General features: G+C 36.8%; 1 long non-coding RNA gene across 1 annotated transcript; it reads left to right on the plus strand.

Annotated features, from left to right (window-relative positions):
* Positions 1 to 7532: 7532 nt before the first annotated feature.
* On the plus strand, positions 7533 to 10145 carry LOC140048062 (uncharacterized). The gene is made up of 3 exons (XR_011845045.1): positions 7533 to 7766; positions 8721 to 8772; positions 9935 to 10145. It is a non-coding gene; the product is annotated as an uncharacterized lncRNA (long non-coding RNA).
* Positions 10146 to 24972: the final 14827 nt, after the last annotated feature.

Genomic DNA, 24972 nt, shown 5'->3' on the forward strand with positions numbered 1-24972 from the left:
TCTTCATTCCTCCTACCAGTAGTAGTACTATCAGAATCATTATTGATAATCTATACATTGTTACAACATGCTGTTATTAGCTGTGATATCTTCATTCCTCTTACCAGTAGTAGTACTATCAGGATCATTATTGATAATCTATACATTGTTACAACATGCTGCTATTTAGCTGTGATATCTTCATTCCTCTTACCAGTAGTAGTACTATCAGAATCATTATTGATAATCTATACATTGTTACAACATGCTGCTATTTAGCTGTGATATCTTCATTCCTCTTACCAGTAGTAGTACTATCAGAATCATTATTGATAATCTATACATTGTTACAACATGCTGCTATTTAGCTGTGATATCTTCATTCCTCTTACCAGTAGTAGTACTATCAGAATAATTATTGATAATCTATACATTGTTACAACATGCTGCTATTAGCTGTGATATCTTCATTCCTCTTACCAGTAGTAGTATTATCAGAATCATTATTGATAATCTATACATTGTTACAACATGCTGTTATTAGCTGTGATATCTTAATTCCTCTTACCAGTAGTAGTACTATCATAATCATTATTGATAATCTATACATTGTTACAACATGCTGCTATTAGCTGTGATATCTTCATTCCTCCTACCAGTAGTAGTACTATCAGAATCATTATTGATAATCTATACATTGTTACAACATGCTGTTATTAGCTGTGATATCTTCATTCCTCTTACCAGTAGTAGTACTATCAGAATCATTATTGATAATCTATACATTGTTACAACATGCTGCTATTAGCTGTGATATCTTCATTCCTCTTACCAGTAGTAGTACTATCAGAATCATTATTGATAATCTATACATTGTTACAACATGCTGCTATTAGCTGTGATATCTTCATTCCTCTTACCAGTAGTAGTACTATCAGAATCATTATTGATAATCTATACATTGTTACAACATGCTGCTATTAGCTGTGGTATCCTCATTCCTCTTACCAGTAGTAGTACTATCAGAATCATTATTGATAATCTATACATTGTTACAACATGCTGCTATTAGCTGTGATATCTTCATTCCTCTTACCAGTAGTAGTACTATCAGAATCATTATTGATAATCTATACATTGTTACAACATGCTGCTATTAGCTGTGATATCTTCATTCCTCTTACCAGTAGTAGTACTATCAGAATCATTATTGATAATCTATACATTGTTACAACATGCTGCTATTAGCTGTGGTATCCTCATTCCTCTTATCAGTAGTAGTACTATCAGAATCATTATTGATAATCTATACATTGTTACAACATGCTGCTATTAGCTGTGATATCTTCATTCCTCTTACCAGTAGTAGTACTATCAGAATCATTATTGATAATCTATACATTGTTACAACATGCTGCTATTAGCTGTGATATCTTCATTCCTCTTACTAGTAATAGTACTATCAGAATCATTATTGATAATCTATACATTGTTACAACATGCTGCTATTAGCTGTGATATCTTCATTCCTCTTACCAGTAATAGTACTATCAGAATCATTATTGATAATCTATACATTGTTACAACATGCTGCTATTAGCTGTGATATCTTCATTCCTCTTACCAGTAATAGTACTATCAGAATCATTATTGATAATCTATACATTGTTACAACATGCTGCTATTAGCTGTGATATCTTCATTCCTCTTACCAGTAATAGTACTATCAGAATCATTATTGATAATCTATACATTGTTACAACATGCTGCTATTAGCTGTGATATCTTCATTCCTCTTACCAGTAATAGTACTATCAGAATCATTATTGATAATCTATACATTGTTACAACATGCTGCTATTAGCTGTGATATCTTCATTCCTCTTACCAGTAGTAGTACTATCAGAATCATTATTGATAATCTATACATTGTTACAACATGATGCTATTAGCTGTGATATCTTCATTCCTCTTACCAGTAGTAGTACTATCAGAATCATTATTGATAATCTATACATTGTTACAACATGCTGCTATTAGCTGTGATATCTTCATTCCTCTTACCAGTAGTAGTACTATCAGAATCATTATTGATAATCTATACATTGTTACAACATGCTGCTATTAGCTGTGGTATCTTCATTCCTCTTATCAGTAGTAGTACTATCAGAATCATTATTGATAATCTATACATTGTTACAACATGCTGCTATTAGCTGTGGTATCTTCATTCCTCTTATCAGTAGTAGTACTATCAGAATCATTATTGATAATCTATACATCGTTACAACATGCTGCTATTTAGCTGTGATATCTTCACTCCTCTTAGTAGTAGTAGTACTATCAGAATCATTATTGATAATCTATACATTGTTATAACATGCTGCTATTAGCTGTGATATCTTCATTCCTCTTACCAGTAATAGTACTATCAGAATCATTATTGATAATCTATACATTGTTACAACATGCTGCTATTAGCTGTGGTATCCTCATTCCTCTTATCAGTAGTAGTACTATCAGAATCATTATTGATAATCTATACATTGTTACAACATGCTGCTATTAGCTGTGATATCTTCATTCCTCTTACCAGTAGTAGTACTATCAGAATCATTATTGATAATCTATACATTGTTACAACATGCTGCTATTAGCTGTGATATCTTCATTCCTCTTACTAGTAATAGTACTATCAGAATCATTATTGATAATCTATACATTGTTACAACATGCTGCTATTAGCTGTGATATCTTCATTCCTCTTACCAGTAATAGTACTATCAGAATCATTATTGATAATCTATACATTGTTACAACATGCTGCTATTAGCTGTGATATCTTCATTCCTCTTACCAGTAATAGTACTATCAGAATCATTATTGATAATCTATACATTGTTACAACATGCTGCTATTAGCTGTGATATCTTCATTCCTCTTACCAGTAATAGTACTATCAGAATCATTATTGATAATCTATACATTGTTACAACATGCTGCTATTAGCTGTGATATCTTCATTCCTCTTACCAGTAATAGTACTATCAGAATCATTATTGATAATCTATACATTGTTACAACATGCTGCTATTAGCTGTGATATCTTCATTCCTCTTACCAGTAGTAGTACTATCAGAATCATTATTGATAATCTATACATTGTTACAACATGATGCTATTAGCTGTGATATCTTCATTCCTCTTACCAGTAGTAGTACTATCAGAATCATTATTGATAATCTATACATTGTTACAACATGCTGCTATTAGCTGTGATATCTTCATTCCTCTTACCAGTAGTAGTACTATCAGAATCATTATTGATAATCTATACATTGTTACAACATGCTGCTATTAGCTGTGGTATCTTCATTCCTCTTATCAGTAGTAGTACTATCAGAATCATTATTGATAATCTATACATTGTTACAACATGCTGCTATTAGCTGTGGTATCTTCATTCCTCTTATCAGTAGTAGTACTATCAGAATCATTATTGATAATCTATACATCGTTACAACATGCTGCTATTTAGCTGTGATATCTTCACTCCTCTTAGTAGTAGTAGTACTATCAGAATCATTATTGATAATCTATACATTGTTATAACATGCTGCTATTAGCTGTGATATCTTCATTCCTCTTACCAGTAATAGTACTATCAGAATCATTATTGATAATCTATACATTGTTACAACATGCTGCTATTAGCTGTGATATCTTTATTCCTCTTACCAGTAGTAGTACTATCAGAATCATTATTGATAATCTATACATTGTTACAACATGCTGCTATTAGCTGTGATATCTTCATTCCTCTTACCAGTAGTAGTACTATCAGAATCATTATTGATAATCTATACATTGTTACAACATGCTGTTATTAGCTGTGATATCTTAATTCCTCTTACCAGTAGTAGTACTATCAGAATCATTATTGATAATCTATACATTGTTACAACATGCTGTTATTAGCTGTGATATATTCATTCCTCTTACCAGTAGTAGTACTATCAGAATCATTATTGATAATCTATACATTGTTACAACATGCTGCTATTAGCTGTGATATCTTCATTCCTCTTACCAGTAGTAGTACTATCAGAATCATTATTGATAATCTATACATTATTACAACATGCTGCTATTAGCTGTGATATCTTCATTCCTCTTACCAGTAGTAGTACTATCAGAATCATTATTGATAATCTATACATTGTTACAACATGCTGCTATTAGCTGTGGTATCTTCATTCCTCTTATCAGTAGTAGTACTATCAGAATCATTATTGATAATCTATACATTGTTACAACATGCTGCTATTAGCTGTGATATCTTCATTCCTCTTACCAGTAATAGTACTATCAGAATCATTATTGATAATCTATACATTGTTACAACATGCTGCTATTAGCTGTGATATCTTCATTCCTCTTACCAGTAATAGTACTATCAGAATCATTATTGATAATCTATACATTGTTACAACATGCTGCTATTAGCTGTGATATCTTCATTCCTCTTACCAGTAATAGTACTATCAGAATCATTATTGATAATCTATACATTGTTACAACATGCTGCTATTAGCTGTGATATCTTCATTCCTCTTACCAGTAATAGTACTATCAGAATCATTATTGATAATCTATACATTGTTACAACATGCTGCTATTAGCTGTGATATCTTCATTCCTCTTACCAGTAATAGTACTATCAGAATCATTATTGATAATCTATACATTGTTACAACATGCTGCTATTAGCTGTGATATCTTCATTCCTCTTACCAGTAGTAGTACTATCAGAATCATTATTGATAATCTATACATTGTTACAACATGCTGCTATTAGCTGTGATATCTTCATTCCTCTTATCAGTAGTAGTACTATCATAATCATTATTGATAATCTATACATTGTTAAAACATGCTGCTATTAGCTGTGATATCTTCATTCCTCTTACCAGTAGTAGTACTATCAGAATCATTATTGATAATCTATACATTGTTACAACATGCTGCTATTAGCTGTGATATCTTCATTCCTCTTACCAGTAGTAGTACTATCAGAATCATTATTGATAATCTATACATTGTTACAACATGCTGCTATTAGCTGTGGTATCTTCATTCCTCTTATCAGTAGTAGTACTATCAGAATCATTATTGATAATCTATACATTGTTACAACATGCTGCTATTAGCTGTGGTATTTTCATTCCTCTTATCAGTAGTAATACTATCAGAATCATTATTGATAATCTATACATTGTTACAACATGCTGCTATTAGCTGTGGTATCTTCATTCCTCTTATCAATAAGTAGTACTATCAGAATCATTATTGATAATCTATACATCGTTACAACATGCTGCTATTTAGCTGTGATATCTTCACTCCTCTTAGTAGTAATAGTACTATCAGAATCATTATTGATAATCTATACATTGTTATAACATGCTGCTATTAGCTGTGATATCTTCATTCCTCTTACCAGTAATAGTACTATCAGAATCATTATTGATAATCTATACATTGTTACAACATGCTGCTATTAGCTGTGATATCTTCATTCCTCTTACCAGTAGTAGTACTATCAGAATCATTATTGATAATCTATACATTGTTATAACATGCTGCTATTAGCTGTGATATCTTCATTCCTCTTACCAGTAATAGTACTATCAGAATCATTATTGATAATCTATACATTGTTACAACATGCTGCTATTAGCTGTGATATCTTCATTCCTCTTACCAGTAGTAGTACTATCAGAATCATTATTTATAATCTATACATTGTTACAACATGCTGCTATTAGCTGTGATATCTTCATTCCTCTTACCAGTAGTAGTACTATCAGAATCATTATTGATAATCTATACATTGTTACAACATGCTGCTATTAGGTGTGATATCTTCATTCCTCTTACCAGTAAAATCATTATTTATAATCTCTACTTAATTAAACACAATTTATGTTAGTGGCGGTTTTAATAAAATAAAAAATAAAATGATGAAGGAAATAACAGAATGTCACAAAACACTTCAATAGTTTATAAAGTACCTTGTTGCTTTTATGATAACAATTGAACATGAATAATGTGCCACTGTCATACAGTAGAACTATAACTCTAACTGTGTGTAGATTCTGGTGTCTAAATCATAAATTAGCCAAGTCTTATAATTTTCGTAAGATGGATGTTATACGTTGCAAAATGCTTTTTGGCGGTAAGAGTAATATTTTACCAACAAACTATTTTTTTTTGTTTTAGCTGAGCATACAAAAACAAAAGGAAGAGAAAGAATTCAAGGTAATTGGCTTAAGATATATTAAACATAACATTTTTAATATGTAAGTTTTTAACATTTTCGTCGTCGTCAAAGCAAACTCTGATCAAAGCGTGGCTTCTCTAACAGTATTCTGAAACCATCGCCTGTCTTCTGTCATAGAGCCAAACACATCTGTTATAGTCTTCTTCCATTTGCATCTTCCTCTTCTTCTCTTCCCTGGAATATAAGCCTCCAACACTCTCACTCCGCTTAATGTGACCTAAATAGCACAATTTCTGCTTTTAACATACTGCAGTAACCAATCATTTGATACACCAAGCTCCTTTCTTATGCTATCATTTGTGCGGTGTTGTTGTCAACCTCCTCCAATGAGGATCCACTTATTTCTATTAATTTAAAAAGTTACTAGTATTAATTAAACTGTGTTACATGAGCTCAATGTTTGCTGACTTTATTATTTTGGAAACAAGATAGGGTATAGTGTTTGACTATAGATAGATAGATAGATAGATAGATAGTATTCTTAGCAATGGTATACTAAATTAGAGCAAGACAGGTAAAAGATGTATGACAAGTAATTTATAAAACATGAAATGTAACAAGAATACGATGCAGTATATGTAATACAGTATAACAAAAACAACCTCAATGTTAGTATTTGACACACCTACCCTACACCTAACCAATATCACCTTAAAGTTCATTAATTTGAATTTGGTGTGGCTGGTGAAAACGTTTTGGAGAAATTTGCAATGTTGGTTTGTTGGCTGGCAAAATGGGTTATTTTAAAAAAAATCTTCTAGCCTCAAAATACCGTGACCGTGTTTTTATTGAAAATGAATACATTGTTTAGATATTTTTGATGTAAACATACTTGTTTATTAAAGTAATTAATTTCTGACTTATTTAAGTGTGGTTGATTTTTTAAAAAAGTCATAGTAACTTGTATATAAAATATTAAACTTTATTGCAGAAAGAAATTTGTTGAAAGACAAGTTCAATGTGTTAAACTATGATCTCGGTGAAGTCTTTAGGAAGAAGAAGAAAAGATACCTTTTGTTGAGATGTTGTCTCTTTGAGCACATTGATTTACAGGTTCTTGGCAATACAAATTGTATTGCAAAAGATTTATTTGATGAACTTGATGATAAAGAATATGCTACACCTACTGATGTCAGTCTTCTGCTAGAGGTTGCAGAATTATCAGAAATTAGTGAGGCTAAAGATGTTGTAAAACAGTATATGGAGGACAACAATGTTCAAAATACTGATCAACAACAATTGACCCCACATAGGAAAAGGTTGTGCAGGGCATTGACACAGTTTGACCCAAATGAGTTACATAGGGTTAATGCTTTTTATAAGTTGGAATTGCCAACCATTTGGGACATATTATTTGAGCTAGAAAGCAAAGACCAATTACAAGATGAATCAGAAAGAAAGATGTTTGCTAAGCTTCTTGGACCAAAGCCACAGAAAATACTATGTATGTATTTGTATATAATGTTTCAAAAGCCACGTTAGTTCTTACATGCACAGTATTCTTAAATACACAATTAAAATACTAATACCTTAACTTGCATCATCACACTCACACACAGCATTGGAATGTAATATCAGGGAAGAGGTATTATTTATCAATTATAACATGCTTGACAATTTGCTTTGTGTAATATAAAACGTCTTGTAGTATTATATTATATTTATATTTAAAGTTCTTATATGTGCTCCAAATTCTAAGTCTAGCATTTAACAAATTAACAACCAAAATTAAGTGCTGTTTTTATATTCATTTGTATTTTAATTTATCTCAATGACAAATATTTTAATATATACTATATTAATAATATAAATCCAAAGGCAAATTACTGAAAAAATGACAATGCTGTGGGTATCAGTGGCTGGATCTCAATGGAGATACAAAAATAAAAAGCGAAAAGCTAAATCAAAACGATAAAGTAAACAGCCAGAAAAGTTAGCAGAGCTTTCGGGCAACACTAGCCCTTCATCAGTGCAAGTGAAGGAATATATTAATAATATATTTACATTTCAGTAATTTAATCAAACTCAAATAAAAATATAAAACTAGAAATTAAATTGCTATAACTCTTATCACCATGTGGTTTAAATCTGTTCAAATGGCATTCATACATAATCATCTAATAGCAATAAATCTGAATTATGTTGAGAAATATGATACATTATTTGCTTGAGTGTCTGTGCATCTAACCCTGTAAAAATATTTCATAGAAAAAAATATTATCATTATCTAGTTACATTATTCTCTTAATGCCCACTGCATAGAACCATGCCTTTAAAAAGAAGTGCAGTAGATGGATTCATGTCTAGGCTGCATGCTTCTTATTTTGTCACTATAGGATTACCAAACAATCAATAAAAATGTCAATTGCTACTCACCTGTGTTTTTGTTTGTATTTAGATGAATGAGAACAAATGCTGCCATCCAAGTGAATACCAACTATACTAATGAGGTAATCAAGCTAGTACCTACCAGTTACCTACAGTAACTATTATATTTATCAACATCCTAACTAGCACTAGTTAAGTTCCAAGACTGGCATTTAAGTGAGATAATCAAGAGAATAGCAAAGCGAGATAATCTAGCAAGTACAACAAAGCTGTTGGTACAGTGTTCTTAAAGGCAGAAATAACGGATATTTGTTGATGTTTGTATATACACCCATTTCCCCTTGTTTTTAAGCTGAAAAACAGAAAAAGTTGCATTTTGTCTTGCCAAAGGACTTGTCTCCTCCAGTGGGAAGGGGATTTAATGAATATTTATCACATCATTTTCATACTGTTTGTACATTTGGCAAAAAATTGAAACAAAGTTTTGGCCTAATAATCGTGATGATAATAATGGATGCTAATAATCATGATCACAGGTTTTGTTTTGATAAATTTAAAATAAATTAATATTAGACGTATATTCCACTATGTAGAGATAAAATAATCCTGATAATCATAATATTGATAGATATCGAATGATTTTTAAACAATGATGCTAATAATAAGGTTGAAAGTTAATACTTATTAGCACAATTTTTTCCATAGGGTTTCACATATAAAGGCTTTGAATTATGGGAAATAAAAGCAAAGTGAAGGCAAATTTATCAACAAAAGAAATTCTCTCTAAAGCTCTGTCTATGTGATGTGCCCAAATTAAGTAATGATATGCCCAAATATGGTAGTGATATTCTCATATATGGGCACATCACATTTTTGTATGATATATAATAATAGTAATAATTCCAATATTGTCACAAGATTTAAGCTTGGCTTGTTAGTGGTTGCTCTTTTCTTATCCATTTTATATTTGTATGTTTATATATGGTAGTGATATTCCCAAATATGGTGTTGATATGACATCATCGTGTCCATATTATGGGCACATCAAATTTTTTAATGATATATAATAATAGTAATAATTCCAATACTGTCACAAGATTTAAGCTTGCTGGTTGATTTTTTCTTATCCATTTTATATTTGTATGTTTTTAAAAAATTCAGCTATATATGTATGTATCTTTTTGAAAGCCCTGGCAATTATTTTATGCAAAATTCTTTTTATTCAAACAACTTTAAAATTTGACTTCTTGATTCTTTGAATAATTTATTGTTATGATATTTTAGTGGGCAGGAATTTCCCAAGAAAAAAGTGTTGCAGTCAAGTTTTGAAAACAACAAAAATGGGAATGAAAAAGACACTGAGAAGTACTCATAAGTAAAATATGTTAAAATTAAACCTAATCATAGAAGAAGTAATTTTATTAAAATAACAAAAATTACTTAATAGTAATTTTATTAAAATAACGATACTGGAATATTTACAAGCAGCAATACAAGCAATCATTGTGATTTGTTTATTTTAATTATTTTCATTTTACATAAAGCATAGAGATATTATAGTGAACTACTACAGGTAGTAAAAATAATATCTATACATAAAGTGATAAAGCTGTGAGTTTTTCTTGTCAGAGAATAAAAAAGATTCTCTGCTATTTTGTATACATTTGTACATTACAGTGATCCAATATTACATAAAATGTGAATAAGATGATTTATTTCTGTATAAAGAAAATTGTAACAATAAATAATTTATATTTTGATTCAATATTTTTCATTCATTGTGTTTTGTGTGTATAGCAATATAAAGGATTATTTGTGTGTGTTACATTGTCTGCTACATTGATTTTGTAACTGTAAAATACAGTCAACTCTCCCAACCCAAAACATTCATGAAAACTCTTAACAAGACCATTTTAAAGACCAGAATTTCTTTCTTGCTTTTATAAAATGTTTTAAAGAGATCATAGGCCTACTTTTTAGCTTGGATCAAGTGTTTCTGGCTTCTTAATGGGAGTTGGCTCTATACTTTAATTAATATAATAGGTGTTACGTTACCAGTTTTCTAGAGAATAAAAATGTCTTTTTCTCTTATTTTGCAATTAAAAATGTTCAGCCTTGAAGCTGCTTTTTGTTTCATCTACCCATAATACAAATATAAAACAAATCAATGCAAAAATATAAAAAATACACAGAGGTAAAATACACTTGAATCTTACTGGAGTCTTGTCTTGTAATCAAATTAATTTATGTTTATATGTATATTGGAAAACCAAACAGGACAAGATAGAAGCACAAAATCAAATGTAAAATTGGAAATTATTCTTTATAAAGAAAAGATTATTTTGGAAGAGGTGATGTATTATTATTATCATTACTGTTGAATAAGAAATGTAGGCCTATTACAATGAAATTGTCACATTGGTGAAATGGATAACAATATTATTATATTGCTATACATTTTAGAGCAATATAATATTTGTATCGATTTTACCATGGAGAAATAGTCTTATTAACCTGGAGTTTCCCTTTGATTAGGTTTTTGATGTTACTGTGACTGTGGCCAATGCTCTTCGATTTTGACATCGACCTAAAATTCTATAGGTCCATGATATAATAGTCAATAGATTGACTATGATGATATTTAGAGATAAACATTGATTGCGCCCTCAATAAAGTTTAATTTCAACAAAACAACATCATAACAAACACGTGTGAGTGTGCTGAAAAAAAAGTAAGTATTTTTCATTAATATTACTTTATTTATTAACTTAACAACGATATTATACGAAATTGTATTCTTTGATCAGCTTGGTTAAACCTATCTAGGCCTAGTAGTAGTAGGTAATTAGGCCTGGGCCTAGGCTAGCCGGCGCTAGTTCCGTTTCGCACCTGTCGTTTATTTCGACTCAAAATTGTCGTGAGTACCACACCTTAGAATTAAGTCTCAAAAATACTTTTACGAAGGAGATCACACAAAAAGTAAAAAATGAATCCTTTAAATTGATGAATTTACAGACGTGTTTCTCGCACATCGGTTCGTGAATTTCGCATACTCCATCATGTTCAATGTTGTTGTTTCTATGGAGCGCCAAAAGAGCAGTCATAATAGAGGGCTAAAAACTCAGTAAATTGTGTATATTTAATGCATTTATTGGTGAAAATTACGTTCAATTTTATCATATTTTGTCAATGTCAATGCAACAAAAATATTACTGTTAATACTGTACATGGTTTTTGCAGGAGCTTTTAGGAATGAAAATCGACAAATTCATCATCATATTACATGTACTGTAGGGGTATACCTTAAAGACCCCTTCCCTGCAATTTTGGACGTTTTTTTGAAAATAATACATATATATCACTTTAAAAACATTAAACCATGTCATTCCTTGTCTTAAATGTACGTTTTATGGTAAATTATGATAAAAAGTGAGAAACAATGCACTACCTAAGTAGCTCGCGGCGATCGACCTCTCGTGGACGGTCTTAGGCCTAGCCTAGCTAGGCTTAGTTTTGTAGGCCTAGCTGGTAAACATCGGTAACGTACGAACATCGTACGCTACCTATATACCTAGCCTGACGTTGTATAGTTGCTGCATTAATTGTCTTTCTATTTTTGCCAGACTCCGTTGATACAAATTGGGGAAAACCCGGTATTTTCGCTGAAAAGTTAGGAGTCTTCCATTTGTTTTGGCCTCACGATCGATCGAAAAGTGGGCGAATTACAGGTGAAAAACAAAAATATCCATCCGCGCGCAATGCATTTTGGGATTTATAGCGGGCCGCTATAATTATTAGAATTGACTTATTTTTCACATTTTTAACCGTTTAAAGACGAAAAAAGTTATCGCAATAGGACCATATAGTATTATTTTTACATTAAATATAGTTTGTGATCTTAAATTAGATCTAAAAAACGTAGGGAATGGGGCTTTAATCTAAATAATATGCCTCTTAGTTAGTCTTAGTCTTACTCTTAGGCCTAGGGTTGGTTGCTATTTGAAAACAGCAAATTATTGAAAGAATTTCATTTAGCTTCGATTTTGTATAGATGACAAATTTCGTTTTTGTAAAAGCACAAGTTAACGGAGTACTTACTCGAACGTTTCGATCTCTATCAGAGATCCTTCTCAACTGACTGCGGAGTGTTAATGCAGCTTGGTCATTCTTGACGTCATCTGTTGATGACGTTGTACGCCTCCGGTTGTAGGTTGGAGGTTGAGCCCACGATCCATGCCCATTGACGATCTCATAGTAGCGGCTGAAAAAGCGGCTGATCTCGTCCCCCTGGAAGAACAAGACACCGTTTTCAGTAAAATTGTAGCTATTGTAAAATCTACCACTCTACCACCTTCAAATTTAACCCCCAAAGAACGAAAGGCCATAAACAACTTGAAGAAAGATAAATCTATTCTTATTCTCCCAGCGGATAAAGGTAGATCTACTGTCATCCTAAATACTAATGATTACAAAGATAAAGTGGGAACCATGGTGAGCGACACTAATGTTTACGAACTGCTAAAACGTAATCCAACACAAAACTATAAACGAAAAGTGGTCAACATCATAGGCAGGTTGTTCAAAGAAAAGAAAATCAACTACAGAGAGAAAGAATGGCTGTTTCCCACGGCTGAAATTGTACCTAGGTTGTATTGTCTTCCGAAGATACATAAACCAAATTGGCCATTAAGACCTATAGTAGATAACATCAACACCGTTTTTTACACCGTTGCACAATTCCTCACCAAAATCCTGGGTCCGCTTGTCGGAAACACAGAACATCATGTAACTTACTCAGGAGAGTTGGCGAGTGAACTAAAAGAAATAATAGTCAAACCAAGTGAAACATTTGTCTCGTTTGACGTAGTATCTCTGTTTACAAAAACACCAGTAGAAGAGGCCCTCAAAGTTGTCGAAAATCGCCTAACAACAGATCCGACACTTCTGGATAGAACTAAACTACATGTGACAGACATAATGGAGCTCCTCGGTTTAATTGTGAACAAAACCTATTTCTCGTTCAATGGTAACATTTATAGGCAAATACAAGGCATTGCTATGGGAAGCCCAATAAGTCCTATATTGGCGAACTTGTATCTAGAGTGGCTCGAACATCAAGCCATAAACACGGCACCCACTAACATCAAGCCTGTGTATTGGAAACGATACGTTGATGATGTATTAGCTATCATCCCCATAGGTACAGTACATACATTTAACACACATCTTAATAACATCGATATAACTGACAATATAAAGTTCACCACAGAATCGATGACAAACAACACAATACCTTTCCTGGACATGCTCATCACACTCAATGACAATGGAACAGTTACCACCTCAGTCTATCGGAAGCCCACTCACACAGACCAATATTTACATTTCAACTCACATCATCCACTCGAACACAAACTGGGGCTTATAAACACGCTTGTGGACAGAGCTGAGAAGGTAGTGGGAGATATGGATTTGAGGAAAGTTGAGATGGATAACATCAAGAAAGCGTTACACAACTGCCAGTATCCAGAGTGGTCCTTCCAGAGAGTTATGGAAAACCGAAAAAGAAAAAAGAACAAAGGACACGAACCACAGAAGGAAAAGATCAAGATGCGAGGTAGCATAGGAATCCCCTATGTAAAAGGAATGGCAGAAAGAATACGACGCACTCTCTCCTATCACAATGTCGGAACCTATTTCCTACCCCAAAATAAAATCAAGAATAGCCTCGTCCACCCAAAAGATAAAATCGAGAAGATGGATACATGTGGAGTAATCTACGAAGTCACCTGCCGCAACTGTCCACAAGTTTACATTGGGGAAACAGGGAGGGCATTACAAACACGAATTAATGATCACAAAAAAGATGTTACAACAAACACGGGGGGAGTAATGACTAGGGCCTCCAGAACATCCACATCTTCGATCATACACAAATCTGCCATTACAGAACATGTCATAAAACACAATCATGTACCGAACTGGGAGGCTACCATCTTAACCAAAGAGCCTAAACGCAAAGACAGACAGATTAGAGAATCATTACATATAAGGAGAAATAAAGAGAAGACCATGAACCGGGACACTGGAGCCCACGAACTCTCGCATTTGTACAATGATTTGATAGACACATCACCTGGCCGAGCCCCGCACAACCTCCAACCTACAACCGGAGGCGTACAACGTCATCAACAGATGACGTCAAGAATGACCAAGCTGCATTAACACTCCGCAGTCAGTTGAGAAGGATCTCTGATAGAGATCGAAACGTTCGAGTAAGTACTCCGTTAACTTGTGCTTTTACAAAAACGAAATTTGTCATCTAAGCAAATTATTAGCAGTAAAATGTTACAGCATTTTTATTGACAAAATATATTAAAATTAAACGTGTATTTCAATAATAAATGCATTAAAAGAAGACGCATTCCACTGAGGTTTTAACCATCTATTGTTGTTGCTCTTTTGGCGCTCCATAGAAACGAAAATATTGAACTTCGAGTATGCTAAATTCGCGGCGAACGGTATGCGAGAAACATGTCTGTAAAATCATCAATTTAAGGATTTATTTGTTACTTTTTATGTGATTCTTCTTCATAAAAGTACTTATGTGGCCCAATTTTAAGGTGTGGTATTCACAATAAGTTGCTTAACAATTTGGAGTCAAAAGGAAGTTGAAATAAAAACAGGTGCGAAACGGAACTAGCGCCGGCTAGCCTAGCTAGTACTACACTAGGCCTAGTACTAGGCCTAGTAGTAGTGGGAAACAGACGATCGGGACCACGGACGATCGGGCCCATTGTAAGACTATCAGGCCCATTGTAAGACTATCAGGCCCAAAGCGTGAGACGATCGGGCCCAAAGCGTGAGACGATCGGGCCCAACAATGTTTTAAGACGATCGGGACCAGAAACGATCGGGACCAGGGACCAGAGTCTAGAGACAATCGGGCCCAACAAACAAGACGATCGGGCACGTCTTATTTTGGTCGCAATTAAACCAACTTTTGGAATTTTTTATGGCGCGCGTCAGTATAGCTATGCATTTATTATCATATCTGTCATGTTTTTTATTTCGATTGGGTTTTATTGAGTCGCGCCATTTTGTATTTGCCGCACTAAATACATTTTCGTGATTATTATGCACTTGTCAATTGTATGACGCACTATACGACCCCCGGAAGAGGTAATCATTTTAATATAATGTTATGTGTGGTAGGAGATGAGACGAGTAAACCTTCCTGTGCGCCTCTTGTTCTTCAGCACGTGATTTTGTTTACCGTGACAATCCAGGGATTCCCCTTAAAATAAAACGTAGCATGTTACGGAATAAACATCAAAGCAGTAACAGTTGCCTGCCAAACGTGGAAACGTTTGGATTTATAATATTTTCACTAAATAAGGTTCTCTGTCATTATAATTTCAGTAAATTAAAAGCAAATAAAAAGTTTGTATGGTTTGTACAGTAAATTAACATCTGGTTAATTTCTGCATGTACACTTTTGTGGGTAAATCGTATTCTCATATCCATAGTGTCAATATGCTACGGTAGATTCGTCTTTCCTCAATCAACAGTATTATTTTATAATATTGGTTTTTAAAACATGTACTCTGGTATTCAACTTGTATTGTAGGCGTATTATTGGTAATAAATACGGTACTCTGTTACTGATTATAAACTATTTTAACTAATATTTCAGATTTTTTTTTCAGGAACAACATTTTTTACAATGATTTTCAGCCCACATTCACAAACATCTTGCAACCTGTAAAATAGATTGAAAACAAACATTATATACATTAGGCCTAAATTAACATTCATCCTTACGTAACAAATATTGACCAATTACAACCGCAAAAGCGTATCAGCGACGCTCCATACTGAATACCAGATGTTGATGTTTATCGGAACCAAAATAAAACATGATCGATTTTACCATATCGAACACAAGACTATCGGGCCCTGCGCTAAGACGATCGGGCCCAGCGAATGAGACGATCAGGACCAAAATGGTTCCTAACACATGAGACGATCGGGCCAACGCATGAGACGATCGGGCCCAACGCTGAAGACGATTGGGACCACATTTTCTGGGCCTGATCATCTTGGGCTCGATCGTCCATGGTCCCGATCATCTGATAACCCTATCAGATGCTACAAGAACCCGGGGGGGGGTCACTCTTAAATATTTTCATACGGGGAGGTGCCGCATTTACGGGTATATTTTCGAGGGCCTGGTAGCACAAGTGTGGGAAATTATGGAGAGTTGGTAGCACAAGTGTGGGAAATGACAGGGTGAAATTAGTAGTTTAAGTCCCTGGCCTGCTCACCCGTGTCAAAACGTCACGATTTATCGCCAAATTTTGCAGGTATTTTAGCATAATGGATGCTATAAGCCCGGCTATATTAAGCCCATCGCTAAATACCTTTGAATAGGCCTAGAGTTTTCGCATCAGCAGAAAGAACACGAAACATAGCCTAGGACAAAATCATTCAACTGTGACCACTCTTGACTCTTGATATCGTCGCCATGTACCGCGCGGACGAGCGATAAACTTGTCAATTTGTCAAAACACGTTCGTGATTTTGCCATGAACGGTCTCTTTGGCCGGCCATGCGCAGATCATGCCGGGAACCAGTACAAATATTGCCCCCTCTATGGCGTGGCCTTGTTTTTGCCGTCTTTTTAGAGAAAACTGGTTTTTTATTTGGTAAATGGTAGTTCAAGTCCGTAGTATTTTTCAGTAAAACAGGTAGCGCAAGTGCCTCATGTCTTGAAGTGGCTGCTCCACCCCCCCGTTTGGTTAATATACAAGTGACCCCCCCCCCCGGGTCCAAGAACAAAGGAAAATTGTTTAATGTTACTGTATTAATAAGATTTTGAAGGGCACGTCTGTAATTTCATATCCTACTCATGAAAATTTATCTGATTTTTTCTATATTTTTGATAAGATTGCTAAAATACGAAATGAACTTTCCAAAACGCACTGTTCTTTACCTCCGCCAATTATTGGAGAGTGATGGTGTAATGGTAATATTGGACTAGCATGTGATAGGCATGGGTTCGAGGTTATCTATACCATACTAATTGCATCCTTAGGCAAGGTGCTTTACTCTCAGTGCCTCATCCTTTGGATGGGATGTAAAGCCGTTGGTCCCGTGTACTTAACAGTGCACGTTAAAGAACTTGGTACACTATTCGAAAAGAGTAAGAGATCGTCTCCCGGTGTGCTGATCTAGTAGGCGCTGCACTGCTGGCTGGCCTACCAGAAGTTTTAAGTTATTTTATTATGTTATTTTTTGTAAGGTGCCAGAAAATGCACCAGATTCAGTTATCTTAGCGTTAACCAGAAGTTATTGTTTTATTTTACAGCATGACCACCCGGGCACCGGCCCTGGCCTTATAAAATCGGGGGAAGTGTAGTGAAATACCCCTCCGCTTAATGGTTCGGTCCACCGAGTGACCCGAGGTCATGTGTGCCGTCCCGGAGAGACCTGCGCTTGGACGACATAGGATACACACGGAATATAGACACCGCACATCGGAAGTACACTGAGTGTTTTACCGTGTTCGATATCAAGACAAGAGACAGCATACCGTAGTATTTACTGTTGACAAAGGTTGGGTGATGAACTCCCAGGAGACCAGCCCACAACGACAGGTAAGCCACACACTACTTTCTGCTAGTCTGATTATATTCTCGGCCGTTTTACAACATTGGCGCTGCGAGCAAAAACGTAAGCGATTAACGCCAAGTTAATTAGTTTTGGCATAGAGTTCGTTCCCACACCTGTGGGGCGACAACGGTTCAAATTTCCCGCTGCATTTTCACAATTCCGCACGGTGTAGACTCACCGCGATTAGTGAATTTAATAAAGTGCACGGATTTTTGTTCGACTCTGTAGGCGCTACTTGCACTGCGTTATTGTTTTTGTAACGTAACTTCATCAAGTGAAACCCATTGAGAAGTTAGACTTACAATACAGAAGAATTATAAATTGAGTATTGTTTTGTTGTGGTTCTGTTGATATAGTAAAAAGGTGAACTATAGTAGAAAGAGTTATTTCAGTTGTTTTTAGTTCAAACGTTGTGGAAACTGATTCAACGGGCGACTCCTCCATTGTGTGTTCTTTTGAGTTCCTAAGACACCTGTGGGCGGATTCCGCACATTCCATTAGTCTCATTTGCATATCGTTTTGTGTTTAGCAACTGTGATACATTTAATTTACTTTTGTCTTTCAGAAATAGAGTTTATTTTGAAACTTTTGTTTATTACGATATTTTACCATTACATTTTACGTATACTCTTTGTAAATTGGGATACATTTCCTGTGGGGTAGAATAGGTATAATCAGCAGTCAATATATACAATTTGAATCCCTATTGATATAACACTCTGGTTTGACCTTGAATTGTTATTTAGAGTGCATTTGAGTACATAAATATGCCTCCAAAAGCCAGACTGATATCTATAAATTTCTGCGACGTTACAGACTTACTCCTGGTGCCTGGTATAGGTGCTGCACGTGCTCAGAAATTATTAGACTGGAGAGGTCGTTATGGGAATATCACCCCGGTTAACATTGGGGATATAAAGGGTTTGGGGAAAACCAAATTTTCCAGATGGTTCGACTTCACCCCAAATCCTAAGCGGGGAGGGATTATCACCACAATGAACGCTGTGACATACTTAGTGGATGCACGGAACGAAACTAGGGCGGCCAGTTTAAATCCCGCGGGGGACGGGGACTCCACGGTTCACCGTGAGCCTCGGGGAGATGAACGGGACCGATCGTACTTCCCTGCCAACCCGGGACCGGGACACGAATTTAGATCCCCTACACTCCCGGATGTCCCCTTACGTTCCGAGGTTGGGGGAGACCGCCCTCTTTGCGATGGCAATGGTGCACCATTTAACCCGTTTGTAGGTAGCCCGGAGGGAGTTGTCCCATCCCATATGCCCGGTCAATACTCCTATGTGGATTCTTGGGGGAACCGGAATATCGGGACACCACCCCTCCTACACTTTCATCTCACGGTACACGGGTAACATCTACTGTTAGTCCTGGAATTACGCCTGTGTATTCTAGGGCCCAGGCTACTCCTCAGGCTGAACAGAATGTGAGGGGTAACACTCCCGCGGTTACTGCTAGCACCACGTCAGCGTATACCCGGCCGCACACTCCCGTTTCTCATAGGCCCCAATACTATAATAACAGAGGGGGTCACCCACCAGCAAGGCCGTCATCTAGAGAGGTACCTCAGAGACGCCAGGTTGATTGGGCGTATGGAAACAATGACCGTATGTATTACGGTGGCAGCGAGAGTGAGGGAGAAAATGCCCAACCATCATTTCACACCGACCACGATGAATTCTTAGCGTCTTTCAGAGAGTTCTTACGGTTCACCGAGCGTAGGGCTCCTAGACGACAACAACAACAACAACCACATTTTAGGTCAAAAGACATTCCTAAAAATCTGTCGTTTAGCGGGAGGGACAATTGGGTTTTATTTAAGCAGCGGTTCCTCAACTATGCTGACGAATATGGCCTCAGCGATAGGGGAATGCGCGACGCTTTTCAATGGTGCGTTACAGGTATTGCGGCTGATTACTTCATTAACCTAACTCATATGAACCAAGATTTATCTTTCAGGCATATTATAGGGGCTTTCGACGAGCGCTTCAAGGCTGAGGAATTACCTAAGGTCTTGCAAGTGAAGTTGGAGGCGGCCAGTCAACAGGAAGGTGAATCCATTGAAGATTGGAGCGACAGAGTACTCACCCTAACGAGGAAAGCTTTCTGTGAACTTCCTAAAGACTGGATTCATCGGAGAGCAGTCGTGAAATTTTGCTTGGGTTGTCCCGATGCCGAGGCCGGTCAGTATATTCTACACCAGAATCATACTACTTTGGTGAGAGCACTGGCAGCCTACGAAAAATACATTGGTTTTAGGGAACTTTGCAATCGAGGAAGAAAGGGGCGACCGAGGGAGCAGGTGAGGCCGCACGTGCGATTTGCAACTGTGCCTGACCACCGGCATCACCGGTCGCCGCCCTCGTATACAATAGAGTCTTCTGAGAGTGGGGAGGAGGTAGAGGTTCGGCAGGTTGGAAAGGGTTGGACTCGCCCGGCGAGCCTCGAGAAACCTGTTGTTCCTGGGCCTGCGGACAGGAAGGATCAATACGATCGCAAGGGTCCTCCACGGCCGACTCCACCTCGCACCGAGACCAGGATGAAAGCGGTCGAACGACAAGTGGGGCAGTTGAACACGAACGTCGACCAGTTGACGACCAACGTCGGCCATTTGATGACCAGGTTCGACAGTCTATTAACGGCCTTGCATCCAACACCACCATCGCCGGGTAGACGGTACTCAACCTCGCCCCCGAGAGTGTGTTTTGAGTGTCGAGAACCGGGTCATTTCAGAAAGGACTGTCCTAAGTTAGCCCGACAAGTTCGACAGATGGAGTCGGAAGGTGACCAGTCGTCAAACTAGACCAGGTTGGAAGCCGTCCGGGCTCAGGTCTTGTAACAGGTAACAGAGGTAAGTATAAGGGTAGTAAGAATAATGGTAAGGATAATAAGAGTATTGACAATCCCCGTGATAATGGTGATAAAATTAATAGAAATATTAGTCACATTAACACGGGTCAAGATAATACTAATAATTCTTTCATTACTATGAGTAATCTTTCAGAGACAACGCTGCGATCAGACCTGCTCCCAGGTGGTGGAGACCCACCCGTGGGCACTACTTCGACGACCAACGAATCGTTGGAACCTCGGGGTGCTGCGGGGTGGACTCGGCCAGTGGAAGTAGCCGGCACCGCAGACGAAACGGAAGAACCAATCGTTACCAACCGAGTACGATCCAACCGAGCCTTATACACCACCGTCTACGTGAATCAGACTGAAGTAACAGCTGTTGTGGACACGGTTGCGGACCGGACAATACTCTCGGATAACGTATATTCTCGTTTAGTTCCTAAACCACCGATTGTGGCCAAGCTTAACTTTACCCTAGCGGGTAGAGGGACATCGATGCCTGGTTACAAGGTGGGACCTATTCATTTTAGGCTAGGGTCGGAATCCTACACCGAATTTCTCTATGTAGCACCGATTCACGATGAAATGCTGTTAGGTCAGGATTTTCTGGTAAAAAATGGGGCCATGATGGACTGCGGACAACTGCTGTTAACTGTCTCTCTGCGGGGAAATCAAAAACCCGAACCCCCGAGAACCGCTCGTGTTCTTGTTGCAAAGCGTAGGGTGATACCACCTCACTCTGTAACGCACGTCCAATGTCAACTTTCACCTAACTATTTACCTTTACCAGATTTCTTTATAGATCCAGAGATCAACGCTTCTGTGCCAATTCCAGCTACCACACATCGAGGCCTGCGTATTCCGCACCTGTGCGTGGTCAACACATCGGACATGTACGTCACCCTGAAACAGGGACGGAACATTGCAACAGCCACAGAAGTAGATCAGGTGGAGGAGGATGGAAAAGCCAACGCTGCCGATGTATGTTCCGCAGCCAGTCATGATAAACCTGTCTCGTCGGCAGTACCCATGCATCTGGTGGACATGCTAGAAGCGTCCCGTGCTGATCTCTCCGACTCCGAATTCGCACAATTGTCTTCTCTTATCATTTAACATCAAGAAGCCTTCGCTTCGCATCAGTTCGATATTGGTACGTTCAAAGATATTGAGCACACCATAGATACGGGCAAGGCTCCGGCTATCAAGCAACGGCTCCGGCCAACGCCGATTCGCTTTGCTGGCGAAGAGGAGAAGGAGATAAAAAAGATGCTCCAAGCTGGAGTGATTCAACCCTCCATCTCAGAGTGGGCATCACCACCAGTCCTGGTGCGGAAGCGTGACGGCTCCGTGCGCTTCTGCATAGACTATCGAGCACTGAATAACATCACCATCAAGGATGCCTATCCGTTGCCGTTAGTAAGGGACTGCATAGATACGTTGTCTGGAAACATCTGGTTCTCCAAGCTTGACGCCCTCTGGGGATACTGGCAGATCCCGATGAAGGAGGAGGACCAGAAGAAAACTGCGTTCATTACCAAGCATGGTTTGTATGAATTTGTCAAAATGCCATTTGGTCTTTCAAACTGCCCGGCTACGTTTTCCCGTGCCATGGGGTTAGTGCTACGAGGTTTGGTATGGGACGTCGTACTAGCATTTCTGGACGATATCGTCGTGCTGGGAAAAACCTTTGAAGATCACCTGAACAACTTGACCACTGTCCTGGGGAGATTTAGGAATGCTAACCTTAAACTAAAACCCAAAAAGTGTGTTTTTTTTCAGAGAAAGGTAGAATTTCTTGGACGCATCGTCGGTGACAACTCTTTCACAGTTTCCGACACAAATGTGGAAGCCGTCCAGAACTGGCCCACGCCAACCAACCTGCGAGAAGTACAACAGTTTCTTGGTCTGGCTAACTACCACCGGGAATTCATCAATTCTTTCGCCAACCTGGCTGTCCCGTTGTACCGTCTGACTGAGAAGGGAGTCCAATTTGTACCTTTCATCTGCTTTTGACACTGTTGATCATAACATCCTTCTTTGTCGCCTTTCAGATTACTATGGAGTGTCTAATAGATTGGTTTCGATCTTATCTGACTGGCCGGACCCAGTGCGTAGAAATCAATGATACTAGATCTGCTCCTAAGAGCCTTGAATACGGAGTTCCACAGGGTTCCATCCTTGGGCCCTTGCTTTTTTCTCTGTATATTTCCCCTCTCACTGAAATTATTAAAGAATACAATTTACACGATCACCTATATGCTGATGTCGATGTCGATTTTAGTCCTTCTGAATCTCACGATATAACGACTTGAAAGTTGTCTGTCTCTCTAAAATATCATCCTGGCTATCAGTATCATCCAACATGCTCTTGCTTAACAATTCTGAAACCGAATTTATCATTTTTCCACCAAACACATACGTTCCAAATTCAATATTCCCTCGATTTCTTTTAATTCCTGTACAATTTTTCCATCACCTTTTGTTAAAAATCTTGGGGTTTATTTTGATGGAGAATAACCTTCAACAAACATATAAGTCATGTTTAATTACAAAAATACTAACTTCCATCTACGTAACATTGCTTGCATTCGAAATCTATCTGCTATGCCATGCTTTTGATAATTTTGAACTAGGGCTAGGCAGTGCCATTGTTAACCCACTCACAGTTCATCCTCATTATCACTTTGGTAATAGTAGTGTACAATGATTGACAGAGTATTGACATATTTCATTTTATTATCACTCTGTGTAAATATAACCAAAATGGTAATAGTACAGAAAGTTATAAACTGCTGTGTGTTCTATTTATTATCTTTGTTGAACATTAGAATACAATGTTAATATTAAATCTATGGTAAAGATTATCTATAAACAATTGTATAACAGGAACTCAATAATCAAAACAAACAAATCATTAATAACAATTTCTACCCTGGTTTTCTGTATAAGTGTTATAATGAACTTGTAAAAAATATATTTAGATTATAAAGATAATAAATGTTTGCTAAAGTATTCTGACTGTATATAGACCCTGAACCAGACCAGATCAAATGTGAGATAACAAATTACCTATCAGAGGTCCCTGTAGCCCATTCAAATAAAACCAATTTTGACAAATATAGTCAGGGCCAGACACAGGATTTTATTTGGGTGGATGCGGATTAATATATTTTGGACCATTTTCATAATATTGAGTGAAGACGATAAGACCCTAAAGTGTGGACCTTTTGCAATTTGGGGTGGGGGGTGTGCGTCATTCCCTCCAACCCCCCGCCCCGCGTACGACCCTGATAGTGACCCATGAAACCCAAAAAAGAGAGCACATCAACCAGATCTAACATGGGATACCACATAAGACTAAATTAAGGTATTGTGAATACCTGTTTTAACACCCACTTAGCGTATGTGGACTTGTATCAGAATGGATGACACAATTGCAGCAAATGCATAACTAACCAATTAGTTAATGATATGACTAGAAACCTACTTAAACAAATTAATTTCAAAAAAATAAAAGTTACAGTTATTTGGCTAAAAAATATAATTTGTTATAAACTAGAAATCTAGCTAGTCAACAGCAAAGTAAAAGATTAGGTCTCTTTAGAATACAGTGTGTGGTATTATGTTTGGACACTAAGAAAACCAAGTTTTTATGGAAAATCTTTATAGCCTAAATACTTCTGGGGAATCCACGCAAACTTCAGAAGTTTAGAAGAAAATAAAGTGCAAAGGCTTTGCCACTATGGCTATGTCGAAAAAAACCCTTATGACATTTT

Source organism: Antedon mediterranea, chromosome 4 (genome assembly GCF_964355755.1).
Source record: "Antedon mediterranea chromosome 4, ecAntMedi1.1, whole genome shotgun sequence".
NCBI classification, from domain to species: domain Eukaryota; kingdom Metazoa; phylum Echinodermata; class Crinoidea; order Comatulida; family Antedonidae; genus Antedon; species Antedon mediterranea.